At 43.7% G+C, this 12646-nt stretch overlaps 1 long non-coding RNA gene across 1 annotated transcript in view; it reads left to right on the top strand.

The window, feature by feature from the left end:
- LOC140641828 (uncharacterized) overlaps nucleotides 1-12646 on the top strand; it is a 223548-nt gene that overhangs the window by 181058 nt on the left and 29844 nt on the right. Inside the window, exon 8 of the long non-coding RNA XR_012038423.1 lies at nucleotides 1433-1659. This is a non-coding gene — a long non-coding RNA (uncharacterized lncRNA). The remainder of the gene's footprint in view (nucleotides 1-1432; nucleotides 1660-12646) is intronic.

Below are 12646 nucleotides of genomic sequence, written 5' to 3' on the forward strand. Positions count from 1 at the left end.
TTTCCTACCCTCATCCCTTCTTCAGAAATGAGGAAGCCGGGACTCTGAAAGGTATGTCTTGCTCCAGACATTAAGCCAGGGAGCTGGGTCTTAGACCTCTAGCTTCTTATTGCACGGTCCCTATTTTCTGTGCTTGAGTGCAATGTTACTGCCCTGTCACAGGCACCTCCTGGGGTTGTCCTTGGTGAGCCTGCATCAAACTCAGTAGAGCATAATTCATACCTTACAATTTGGCCACCTTTGCACATTTTCATTTAAATAGTTTTTGAATCACCTCAATTGGGAAATTTACCGGAAGTCTATTTCACTATGACCTGCCAAGAGCAAATTTAAGACTCCTTTTAAAAAAACAACGTTTCACTCCAAAGGGACTTCATCCAAACTTGCTGCTCCTCCTTTGGGGTCTGTACCAGACCTAGGAGAGGGTGTAGGAAAGGTGTACCAATCTCTGCAAGGGCTCTCTTTGTCCTGTGGCTGGCTGGATTAGAGTGATGAGGAATCTGCTTCCATTCTTCTTTCCTGTCATCCTTCCCAGATCCCAGGTGGGGGCCTGTATGAGAAGAGCCCTAGAAACCAATAAAGGGGTTCAGATCATGTACTCTTGCCCAGGAATGATTGTAGGAACATGCTCTTTCTTTGGGACCTCAGGACTGCACTGTCCAGAGGTGGTTAAAGGGAAGGCTTCTTGCATCTGTTGTCAGACAGAAATTTGTTTGAACCTTATTGCTGCCACTTCCTTGCCATATGATCTGGAATGAATGATTTACTATCCCAGAGCCAAGGTTTCTGTGGTTTAAAATGGGCTGAAAATTATCTGCCAGAGTCGTATGAGGGTCCTGTGAGATCCCAGTGATGAAGTTCTGAGCACAGTGTACTGCCCATTGGACCAAGGATCCAATCAGAGTCTACGCTGCTATCCCAGCCCTGGGGTGTACTAACAGTAATGTTACTTGCTCTAGCAAACAAATCCAAAAGTTTCAGTGGCTTCAAAATAATAAAGCTTTATTCCTCACTTACCAAGCTATGTGGGTGTTCCTGGTCGGCAGGAAGCCTTCCACACGGTGAGTCAGAGACACAAGCTCCTTCCACCTGTGACTTCTTTCTCTCTGGGATGAAAAAGAGAGGGCGGAGGAGGCATGCCTTGGCCCAAGAGGGAGACACATCACTTCCGCTGGTTGGTCAGAAGCAGTCCCTTGGCCCCCACAAGAAGCAAGGGGGGCTTGGAAACAGGATCACTAACATGGCAGCCATGTCCCCCGGGTAGTTCCATACTACAGGGGAGCAGGAATCTCCGGGGAGCAGTTAAATTAGTCGTCGCTGCCGCAGGAGAGGGAATACTGAGTCGAGATGCGGCTATGGACCAGGAGGCCGGGTTTATAGAGGTGGAAACAACGTGTCAGATTCACATTTCTTTCCTCTGGGTCTCTTGTAGAGCTCAATCTGGCAGATCCTGCCCCATTTGGAACCTGGTTGTGAGCAAGAAAACATCTGTGGTCGGAAAGTGGGGGCAGTGATTCAGGCCTGTTTGGGACTCGGAGAGGATGTCCTTGAACCCTCTACTCAGGAAACAGCTCCCTCCCACAAGGATGTGAGAGGTCATCTGTCTGTCTACTTTGACACTTTCACCCAGTGACCTTCAGGGCTTCAGACACCTTCCCGGTAAGTTGGAGGGCACTCAGCACACACTGTCCTTGGATTTGACCAAAACTGACTCACTGAAGGTCCGAGTGAGAGGAGAAGGCAAAAGCAGACAAATAGGCACTGAGAACTTTGCCATCCCAGACCTGTGTCGTGTAAACAGGCTGTCTGCTTCACAGCCAGGAATGAGCCCGGACTTGGGTCGAATTGGAGCCCTGACAGCTAATCCCACAGCCTTTGACTGTGGAGTACTGTGTTCAACTGGGGCACGTTGCCCACAACCAGGGCACAGGGGAGAGGCAGAACGGTGGGGAAAGAATGTGGCTTTGGAATCAGACACAACTGCTCCCTGCCACTTACTCAGCTTTGTGGCCTTGGATAAAAGTCGCCTATTCCTTCTAAGGCTCAGTTTCCCTGTCTGTGAAATTGACACAACACTGTGAACCTCAAATGCCTCAGGACAGCGCTAGCCCATATATGCCAGTAATATTTTCCCCTGTTCCTTCTATACGGAAGACAGAAATGGTACCTCTTCAAATGAGTTAATTCCATAATAGTCAGTAGCCACCACTTCTTGAGCTCCTCTTCTGAGGCATTTAATCCTTGCAACGGCTGGAAGGTAAATGGTATTATTCCCAATGTATAGATTTGGACACTGAAACTCAGAGATTATACTAGAGGTAGTGATTTTGCTCTTTTTCCTGCCCTGTCACTGAGGAGAGAAAGAAATAACAGCAGGGGCATCTGAGTGGCTCAGTGGTTGAGCATCTGCCTTCGGCTCAGGTCGTGATCCTGGGGATCAAGTCCCACATTGGGTTCCCTGAGCCTACTTCTCCCTCTGCCTATGTCTCTGCCTCTCTCTGTGTATATCTCATGAATAATAATAATAATAAAAAAATAACAAAGCAAAAAGAGTCAAAAGAACATACAGGGGGTGGGGAGGTTAAAGGTCAAGCCTGGAAGTCTGGAAGTTACCGTCTTTAACCCCAGTCTGGCTTGGATAATAGAATTTTCATTATAATCTACTTTCCCCTTGTATTATTCATTTGTATATTTATTCATCCATGTATCTATTACTAATGAATGAGCAGACATTTACTACGAACTTCTTATGCCCTAGAGCCTTGCTAGTCTCAAAATGTGGTTCCTGGGCTGGAAGCCTCGACATTGCCTGGGAGTTGCTAAAAATGCAGGATCTCTGGGCTGACCCCAGGCCCACTGAGTGGGAATCCACACCTTGACAAGATCCCCAGGTGATTCATAGCATACACTCAGGATTGAAAATCACTCCCCTGTTGCTTCCACCTTGGCAGGAACATTTCTGGAGGTGAGTCCTCTTCTTAGGACCCCCACTTACGTAGTCCACTGGGGCAGTCCTAGAGCAGGCTTTGCCCTGAGCTTGATGCCACTGTGATTGTCAAGAGCCCAGGTGACCCCTCCACAGCAGAGGTAGATATGGGAGTGGTCTGCCCTGGGCCTTGACAGAATGGGAGGTACCACAAAAAAATGCTTCCACCTTAGAAAGTGGGGTCCCTTATCTCCTTCTCATCCACTGCAGCCTGCTTGTGTCCATGGGGCTTTGGTGGAGGAGTAGTATCTGAAACCTGAGACCTCTTCATGGGCTCTCCAGATGTTTCTTGTATCACCACAGCACCCACAGTTAGCCCACCACTAACCTTAGCATCCAGGTTGTTCACACAATTGTTTATTAGGCTGGAGTAGGAATTCCATGATCTTAGGATAGCTCTGCCCCACCTGTCAAACTATGGCCAGGGATTACTTGTAGGGATTCTAAAATATGGAAAATGGGAGTAGCCATCATCCACTCCCTGCCCCATTTGAAAGAAGCTAGCTATTTAATAGGCACCAACTGAAGATTGCGCAGAGGAGCCAGGGCCCAGTATGCAGTAAGTTTGTTCCCATGAACGCTCCTGGGAAGCCTCAGCAATATTTACCATCATGGAGCATCTGACACATGCCAAGCTCCAGGAGGAGTGATGGCACATCCCTTGTTAAATTCTTGTGACATCTTTGGGTAGACAGCATCATTTCCATTTTTCAGAAGAGCAACCTGAGGCTTGGAGAGCCTATGCAACTTGACCAAAGTCATAGAGGCAATGAATGTAGTGCAGGGCTACATTCATGCGTTTTTTGTAATTTGGAATGGGAATTTAAATAAGGGGAACCATGGATTTTTCACAACTGGGAATGGGAGTTGACATTCAAATAAAGGGAAACCTCATTAGTGGCCTTTGGGATGGGTTCCATAGTATGCTATTCCCCTGCCCCTTCTGAGGGGCAGGTAGGAGAGGGTGTCAGAGGATGGGCAGAGTCAGTCAAATGTGGATGTTGGGGATGAGCTTGGATATCCTCATGTCCGGTTTCCAGTATATTCAGAGCCATCCCCCTCCTGAGCTTCCCTTCAGCAAAGGCTGGATAAGCTCACTGTGGATCATGAAAGTGGCTGGTCCTGGATGAACTCACCATCTTAGTGTTTGCCCATCTCCCACTCTCAGCCAACAAATGCTGACGGCAGAGATCAAGCCTCTCCTGATACCTGGCATGTGGCTCAGGGAGCCCAACAGACCAGTACAGAGACCTCACCACCTGTTTCCCAGCTGAGTTCTGGCCCCCTCAGGAGCCTGGTTTGGAAGCTTAGAGCCTTGTGTAGGACAAACGGAACTGTGCTGAGGACCTAAGCTTCACAGCTGAGGACTGTCATCTTGTTAACTAAACGAGCACAGAAGAGTTGCTGTTTCTACATAATTATGCTGCTGTAGGCACTCTTCTCTCAGGAGCATAGAATGGAGTGAGTCCACCCTGAGATGGAGATTAGGATCCCCTCCTCCTCCATCTCTGTGATTTGTGTCCACGTCAAGTACCTCTCTGAGTCTCAGGTACCTTCATTTTTTGGTGGGACATTCACATTCACTTACTGTCTTGGTACAGGCCCTGACTCTGGATGGGTGTTCAAGCAATAATTGCAATGATGATTCCATATGCTGAGTGAAGGTTACTTGAATAGAAACATTTTATATTTACTTATATTCATTACAACATTTAAAATTTTAAGTTGTAGAAATCCAACTTAAAACTAGCCTAAACATAAATGAACAAACACATGAAATTCTATGTATCTGGCAAGTCCAAGGATGATCTACCTTCAGGCTGGATTTAGGGGTTCCAGCTGTGACATCAGAGCTCAGCCTCTCTTCACCCCTTAGCTCAGTGTCCTTCTGAGTATTGGTTTAATCCTATGGACAGTGTCCAGTCACCAGGGTTCCAGATCACATTTTCTTATTAACTTCCAACACCCATTTATCAATCCAGGCAAGACTATGATTGGCCTTGCTTAGATGAGACAAATGTACCCAGAACAATCACTGTTGCTAAAGGCACACAGCACTGAGATGGGCTGATCTGGAGTCACATGACTGACCCAGTGATCAGGAAGGGGATGCTGGTAGATGTGAGACTATAGCTCTAATGGGGTGACACAGAATGAAGAAGGAAGCACTGCCAAAGGCAGGAAGGATACTGGGCAGATAAAATAAAGGCTATCAACCCCACCGCAAGAGCACTAGAGGAAGAAAGTACTTGCTCCTGCTTCTTCCTTAGGTCTCATTATGAGTCAGGGTTAGTCCTGGGACAGTTGTTTCTAAAGTCACTGAAGTGAATTCTGTTGTTTTAGAAACATAGATAGCTTCCAAGCAAAGGAAAAGAACTGAGGGAGGGGCTGAGGGAAGGGAAGCAGCTGAGCTGTGCAAATCTGAACTGTAAGTGGAACCCCCAGGCTATGTCTGTCACTTTGGCTTAGAACAGATGGAGCTCAGGGCAAAATTTCACTCAACCAGCTGGGCGTCATATGGATGTCCTCTGCTCTAGTTGCTTTAGATCAATGCCATGCACATCACGATGGGTGGTATGTGGGAGGTTTTCTCTTTGTATTTTGAATGCCCTCTTTATTGTCTTTGCTAAAACTTTCCAAAACGTGACAATAGCCAAACACCCAAAGCTAAGCCAATGGCACATGAAGAGATCTTTGGCCCTATGAGCTTTAACCTTGCTTACTCTTTCTTGGCAGACACTTGTGTGCTGTGTTAACATGGAGTCCAGCAGGTCAGGATTTGCCTTTGCAAACCAATAAGGAAAAGGCCTCTTTGTTTCTCTTCCTACCCTTGTCAGTCCTCTGTGGTGGTAGAAACCAAGGCCTTCCTTTAGAGCCTTTCCCCAGGACTTATTTCATTTGTTTGACAAATGCTTGTTGAACACCTGTTTTGTGTAACAGGCTGTTAGGAGATGAAGCCCACATGTGTAAGCCAGATGGGCGCTGTCCTTCATCTTCTTACTCCGCTTCTTCCAGTCCTCTCACTGCTTTCACCCTTGTCAATGTGAAGAAGACTTCCAGCACCTCTTTACTCAGCATTCCTAAGGGGAGATGTAGGAGGGAGATTGCTTTGCACATCTTGGAGCAAACAATTTACAACATTCTCCTGAAATATTTTCATTCCTCAAAATTGGTTCTGGGACATGGCCATATGCTAGGGTAATGGGTTTTTTTCTTTCCCTTTTACCCAGCCTTGTTGGTCCCAGTTTCCTCTATCTCAGTACCCACTCCCCTCCCCTACTTCCACACATTCATCTCTCTTTCTTCCACGAAGCAGATCAATTCATCTCTGCCTCAGCTTAACCTCTAGTCTTCTTTATGCAAATGGTATCATAATGCTTAGAAGACTGAAGGTCCCAGTCTCCAGGATGTACACTCCTTATAAAGCAATATTAATCTGTTATCAGGCCCCATTCAGAACCCAAGGGGCATGGTGGTATTTCTCAAAGTGTGAACTGGGACTCCTGCTCCATGGTGCTGGTTAAGAATGAAAATTCCTGAACCCTACCCCAGATAAATAGAATCAGAATCTCTCTGGAGAAAGCTGTGGTTCTCAACTCTAGCTGCATAGAGGAACCACCTGTAGAGTGTTTTAAAAAAAATAGTCCCTAGGTGATTCAGATATGTGGCCTGGATTTGCAATTATTGGATTAGAAGTACCTGCATTGTTTATAAGCAACTCAAGTGACTCATGCAGCTGAGCTTTGTATTGTGGGAATTCAGAGGAAAAAAGTTAATTTCCCAGTTAGGGAAAGGTAGAGTGAGGAAAAAACTTTCTAGAGTAGATGAGTGGTATTTGAAGTGGACCTGAGAGAAGGGGTGGGGTTTTTATCAATTGTGGACCAAAAGGGAAGAGGAGATGTTTTCAGTCACTACTGGTTAAACTCCGGTTAAACTCTTATTTAAAACAGAGCTAATGGCAGCCCAGCTTGGAGCATAGATCCAAGCCTGAAATGGCATGGTCACCACCAGTTCCCTCAGAAGGTGCTGGGGTGGAATGTGTACCACATCAGCTGAAGCCAACATAGATAACAATCAGTCACTGTGGAGATGGGTCACTGGTTGCCTTCCTCAAACTAATGACTGTTTGCTTAGCTAATAGCAGTGAGAGTCTCTATTAAGGGCTGTTAACGCTCCAAAATGCTGTTTGTTGAGCCTGCCAAGGTGATAAGTGATGCTGGTATTTACTCTCTTGTTCTCAAGGCTGATGTTCAGAAGCTTAAAACAATTTTGAAGTGGTTAGTTTTTAATGAAGAGACTAGGCAAGTCTACAAAAAAGCCAATGGTTTGCAAGCAGAATCACTAATACTAAAAGGAGTCCACAAATGTTTGTTGGCTTATAATGGATTTGCTTAATTATAACCACAAGGCGCACCAAACACAAAGGATACCTACTCAGGTGCACACATTTCTTTGTTTCAGCGTACACTCTTAAGATCAGTGTTCTCTGTGCCCAGCTCTGAGTTTACAACTCAAGTGTTTCATTTCCCAACCACGTGAACACAGCCCCTGCCTGTGTTCATCAAGGAAGAGAAACACCAGGATTGCAGGAGACATGAAATGAGAGATTGCTTACTCCAAATACATATCTTCTTTTTAAAAAAACTTTTATTTAAATTCAATTTGCCAACATATAGTATAACACCCAGTACTCATCCTATCAAATGCCCTCCTCATTGCCTGTCACCCAGTTATCCCATCCCCCACCCCCTCCCCTTCTTCAATCCTTTGTTTCCCAGAATTAGGAGTCTCTCATGGTTTGTCTTCTTCTCTAATTTTTCCCCACTCAGTTTCCCTCCTTTCTCTTATAATCTTTTTCATTATTTCTTGTATTCCACAAATGAGGGAGACCATATGATAATTGTCTTTCTCCAATTGACTTATTTCACTCAGCATAATACCCTCCAGTTCCATCCATGTCGAAGCAAATGGTGGGTATTCATCCTTTATGATGGCTGAGTAATATTCCATTGTATAAATATACTACATCTTCTTTATCTATTCATCTGTCAAAGGACACTATGGTTCCTTCCACAGTTTGGCTATTGTGGACATTGCTGCTATGAACATTAGGGTGCAGTTGTCCCGGCATTTCACTATATCTGTATCTTTGGGGTAAGTACCCAGTAGTGCAATTGCTGTGTTGTAGGGTAGTTCTATTTTTAACTTCTTGAGGAACCTCCACACTGTTTCCCAGAGGGGCTACACCAGCTTGCATTCCTACCAACAGTGGAATAGGGTTCCCCTTTCTCCACATCTTCTCCAACATTTATTGCTTTCTGTCTTTTAATTTTAGTCATTCTCACTGGTATAAAGTGATATCTCATTGGAAACACATATCCTCTTAACATGAACAAATGCTGGCTTTCCTGGCTCTTTTCCATGCTGACTCCACCATGTATGCCCATGGAATTTGCCAGTTATTGGGTCAAGGGGATCTCTCCTCTGGTGAGGTATAAAACCATTAAATATTTCTTCTATGTTTGTGAGTTGCCTGCCTCTATAGTGGCACCAACCACATTCTTGTACCTTGACAATGAAAAGTAGTCTTTAGCTCCTTGTGAGATTTTAAGACTCAGCCAGTAGACTTCTGCATGTTTTGAAAGCCCCAGAATCAAAACGGGAGGGGTGACTTTAAGAGATGGTTTAAATAGTCATATAATTTATTGTCCAAACCAGGGCCTTTTAAGAGTGAAAGCATATTCTATTAATAATCACTATGACTACAGTTGTTTAGTGGGGCACTTTGTCTTCTTAGTAAAAAACAATTGGTTCTATTTATTGAGGTATTACTGTATGCTGGGGATTTAACTCATCCTTTAATAATCCTTATATTTAATCCTCAGTAACCTTATTTGGTAGATATTATTATTCCCATTTTATAGATGAAGAGATCAGGGCTCAAAGAGTGACCCATGTAAAATGGCTTTTCAGTCATGCCCTAGTGAAAGCAGACATGAGTAGGGATTTGGATTGAGGTCTGTCTGATTCCAGAGTGCACACAATCTACACTGTACAGTATGGGTTCTCATCCTGTAGTTCAATGTTTTCTTCTTCTTCTTCCTCCTCTCTTCCTCCTCCTCCCATTCTTCACCTTTTCCTCATCCTCCTCCTTGTCCTCATTATTTTCCTCGTTCCCCTTGTCATCATCATCATCCCTCTCCTCCTTCTCATTCTTGTTCTTGTTCTTCTTCTAACAAAGTGGGTTCTAAGGAGATCTAGGTTACTGACTAGCTGTCTTATGCACTCCTGAAGTCAAAGAGGAGACTAATGAGGAGAGCTACATAAAGAGTAGCTTCGCCTTCATAGTTCATATGATGGCCAATTGAATGGGATTTCATTTGGAGGAGAACTTCCACTGTTAGAAAGAAAAAATAAGAGAGAGAGAGAGAGGAGAAGGGCAGTGAGAAGAGGAAGAGAAGAAAGGAGGCAGGGAAGAAGGGAGGGAGGAAGGAAGGAAAGAAGGAAAGTTTCTGAAATTGAAACTCTTTTCTTTGAAATAGAAAAGTTGAACTCCAGAGAGAGAAAGTTCCTTACCCAATGTCCCATAGCAAATTATAGAGGAAATAATGATCTGGAAACTCCATGTCTTTTGATTTTTAGAAAGTTCATGTTCTTTTTTTTATACTTTGCTATGTAGGAAACACATTTGAGAGGATATGTTGCAGGCTGAAGCTATTTCCATATTTTACCTCATTATGACATTGGCAGTGAAAGCTGCTTTTCTTTTTTTAAAATTTATTTATTTATTTGAGAGAGGGAGAGACCTGAACGTGGCAAGAGGGAGAGGAATCTGAAGCAGACTCCATGCTAAGCATGGAACCTGACACAGGGCTCCATCACATGGCCCTGAGATTGTGACCTGAGCCAAAACCAAGAGAGTCAGACACTTAACCGACTAAGCCACCCAGGTACCCCTGAAAGCTGTTTTTAAATATTGACCAAGAAAAGCTTTCACAAATTTCAGATATATTATGGAAGAGGTTTTAAATAAAGACAAGTGAGAACATGTTGAATTTTGTTGTGTTTCTTAGTAAAAAGAAATGGGGAATTACTGAAAATTTTTTTAATCACCATGGTCCTAGACTATTTAAGGAAAATTAAGTGATAATAGTTTCAGTTTGGAGAGTGGAGAAAGCTGCATTCACTTTTCAGTAAAATAGGACCATGGGAATGGAGTTGAAAAGGAAGCCGCAGTCAACATTTGGCCATCCACGCCCCTTCAGTAATTGCTGCTGTGCGTGTGGGACAGCCAGTTATATGCTCCTGAGCAATGAGATGAGGCACTGAGGTAGCCATTGGCATGGCATTTCCTTCTTCTCCTTGAAATTAGTTTCCTTGCTCCTAAGCCTTGACTATGGTGTGTTTAGGAAGTAGAAAGAAAAGTAGTTGATAAGGGCTGTTGATAAGCCCATTCTGCAGCAGATTCCTCCAGATTCTCCCACAAATTTTGCAGTTGGGATTAGGAGGTCAGATTCTGGGGTGCCAAAAAAAAAGATTCTGGGGTGCCTGATCTCGGCTGTCCATCCACTCTGAGCTGAATATTGGTAGAGTTTACAAGCAGTGGCTTCCTGAATGCATGTCCAAGAATATGATAACTTAAAAATCCTCTGTTTTATTCCTCTATAACCATGCATTCTAAGAAGTTCAAGAGCCAATAGGTAAAGAGATTTGAAAATGGGGACAGATGTAAATAGTGGGAAAATCATGAATGAAGAAGTATGAAGTACAAAGGGGAGACAAAGATAATTATATACTCCTCCCCAAAAAATTATCTGTTACAGCTGCTTACTGAGTGATGTGATGAATGTGTGATTTCATGTGACTCTTCAGAACTTTTCTACTGCCCATAACCATGAAGAAAGAAGTGTGTGTGTGTGTGTGTGTGTGTGTGTGTGTACCCTTACACCACAGTGGAACTTGGCTGGCTCTGTGGGTACCCCGCCAGAAAGTTTGCCCTTCATAAGTGGTTATGGTTGTGCTTGGGAGCCCCAGATCATTTCCCTGCCCTCTCTTGCAGTGGTTCACTCAGAAATGTAGAAAACAGAATCCATACTGATTCTTCAGATGGAGACTGAGCATTCTAAAGAAAGTTCAGTTCATTAAAACTACTTTAAATTTTCAGGAGTATGGCAAAAGGGCTAGGTAGAAAAGAGGAGGGACTTCTGTTCTCTGCTTCCTCATAGCTAGCCTGTACTTTGGTTTCCCATTATTGCCCATAAAAAAAAGAGCAATCTTATATATCTTTACTATACATATATACACTATATGTGTATGTGTGTGTGTATGTGTATAAACTTCCAAGATGGCCCCAGTAAAATTTTGCAAGACAGCTGTGGAGCAGATGAAAAACACTGCATTGGAAATCTAAAGATCTGGATTTGATGTTTTTAAGAGAGACAATGATCCATGTGGCAAATGTTATATTCAGACAGTGCCAGTGCAAGCCTTGAAAATAGATCTAATATATAAATTTATAGGCACACAGTGTTACCTGGCCCGGAAGGTTATCTTTCAAGGACAAAAGGTCAGAGCTCATGTCAAGGACCAGGGTAGACTCCATTTCTTTCCCAAGCATGGTATAGGCTGCATCTTCCAGAAGGGTGTGTTCTTCCCACCAACTATGACTAAGGGCAAGCAATAAAAGTGCTCTAATGTTTCACAGGGCTTTCTACAGGGAGAGTCTAGGAATCAGGTTGACTTGCATTCTACCCAAAGTTTTAAATCACCTTATTACCCATGAGTATTAATGCCTTTGTTTCCAATGAGGTGATTAGTCCACAAAATAAGGGAAAAGTTCCCTTTTGAAAGGAAAACCTCAGTCTTGCAGAGAAAATTCACTGAAATGGTACCTCCATGTTTTTGTAAAATTATTATTTTTTATTTATTTTTATCATCTTAGTAATAGGTGGATACTATTTCCAAGTATGAACATTTAGTCTGGTGTTCCTTTAATGCTGCCCAAGACTGGGGTCCTGTCTAATTACAGCCCAGCTTCTTGTATCATTAGCCTTTAAGGCCTAGAATCAGATTTCATCGTTTTAAAGAACCCTGAACTCTCAGAAGCTAGGGAGATAGTTTGCCTTTGTTCATTTGTATGATTAAGAGGAGTGGACCAAAAGTTCCTCCCTGTAGGAATTCAAATGCCTACAGTTTTAGAGCCATGATAGGACAGAAGAGGAAGGATTATAGGTCTCTGCTCCTACGGAGCCCAGGTCTAACTGACCTCTTGGAATGTGGCACTAGGGCAGAGTAGAGGTTGCTTCTGCCTGGGAACCTGCAGACTATAAACTGCATCTGTCTTATAAACTCATGTTTCCTCTAAGCCCAGGCTCTGGCACAGGGGTAAGCCCTCATTCAGTATTGGATGATTGAATAACAAATGAGAAAAAGCATTTCTGAACAATCCTTAAGGTGACACCCAGTGAGTGGGGCAGGGAATAGAAGGTACTTCTATTATTAGGAATGTATACTGTGTTTGCCTGTCTATTATGTTCCACTTTGACTCATCCAGGAAGAGAGACAGAGAGGGAAAGAGAGAGAGAGAGAGAGATGCATGTGATTTCTATTGAATGGATAAAGAAGCTGAGGATCATAGTATCCAAGTTCCTTGCTCAAGGT

This window comes from Canis lupus, chromosome 10 (genome assembly GCF_048164855.1).
Source record: "Canis lupus baileyi chromosome 10, mCanLup2.hap1, whole genome shotgun sequence".
In the NCBI taxonomy this organism is placed as follows: domain Eukaryota; kingdom Metazoa; phylum Chordata; class Mammalia; order Carnivora; family Canidae; genus Canis; species Canis lupus.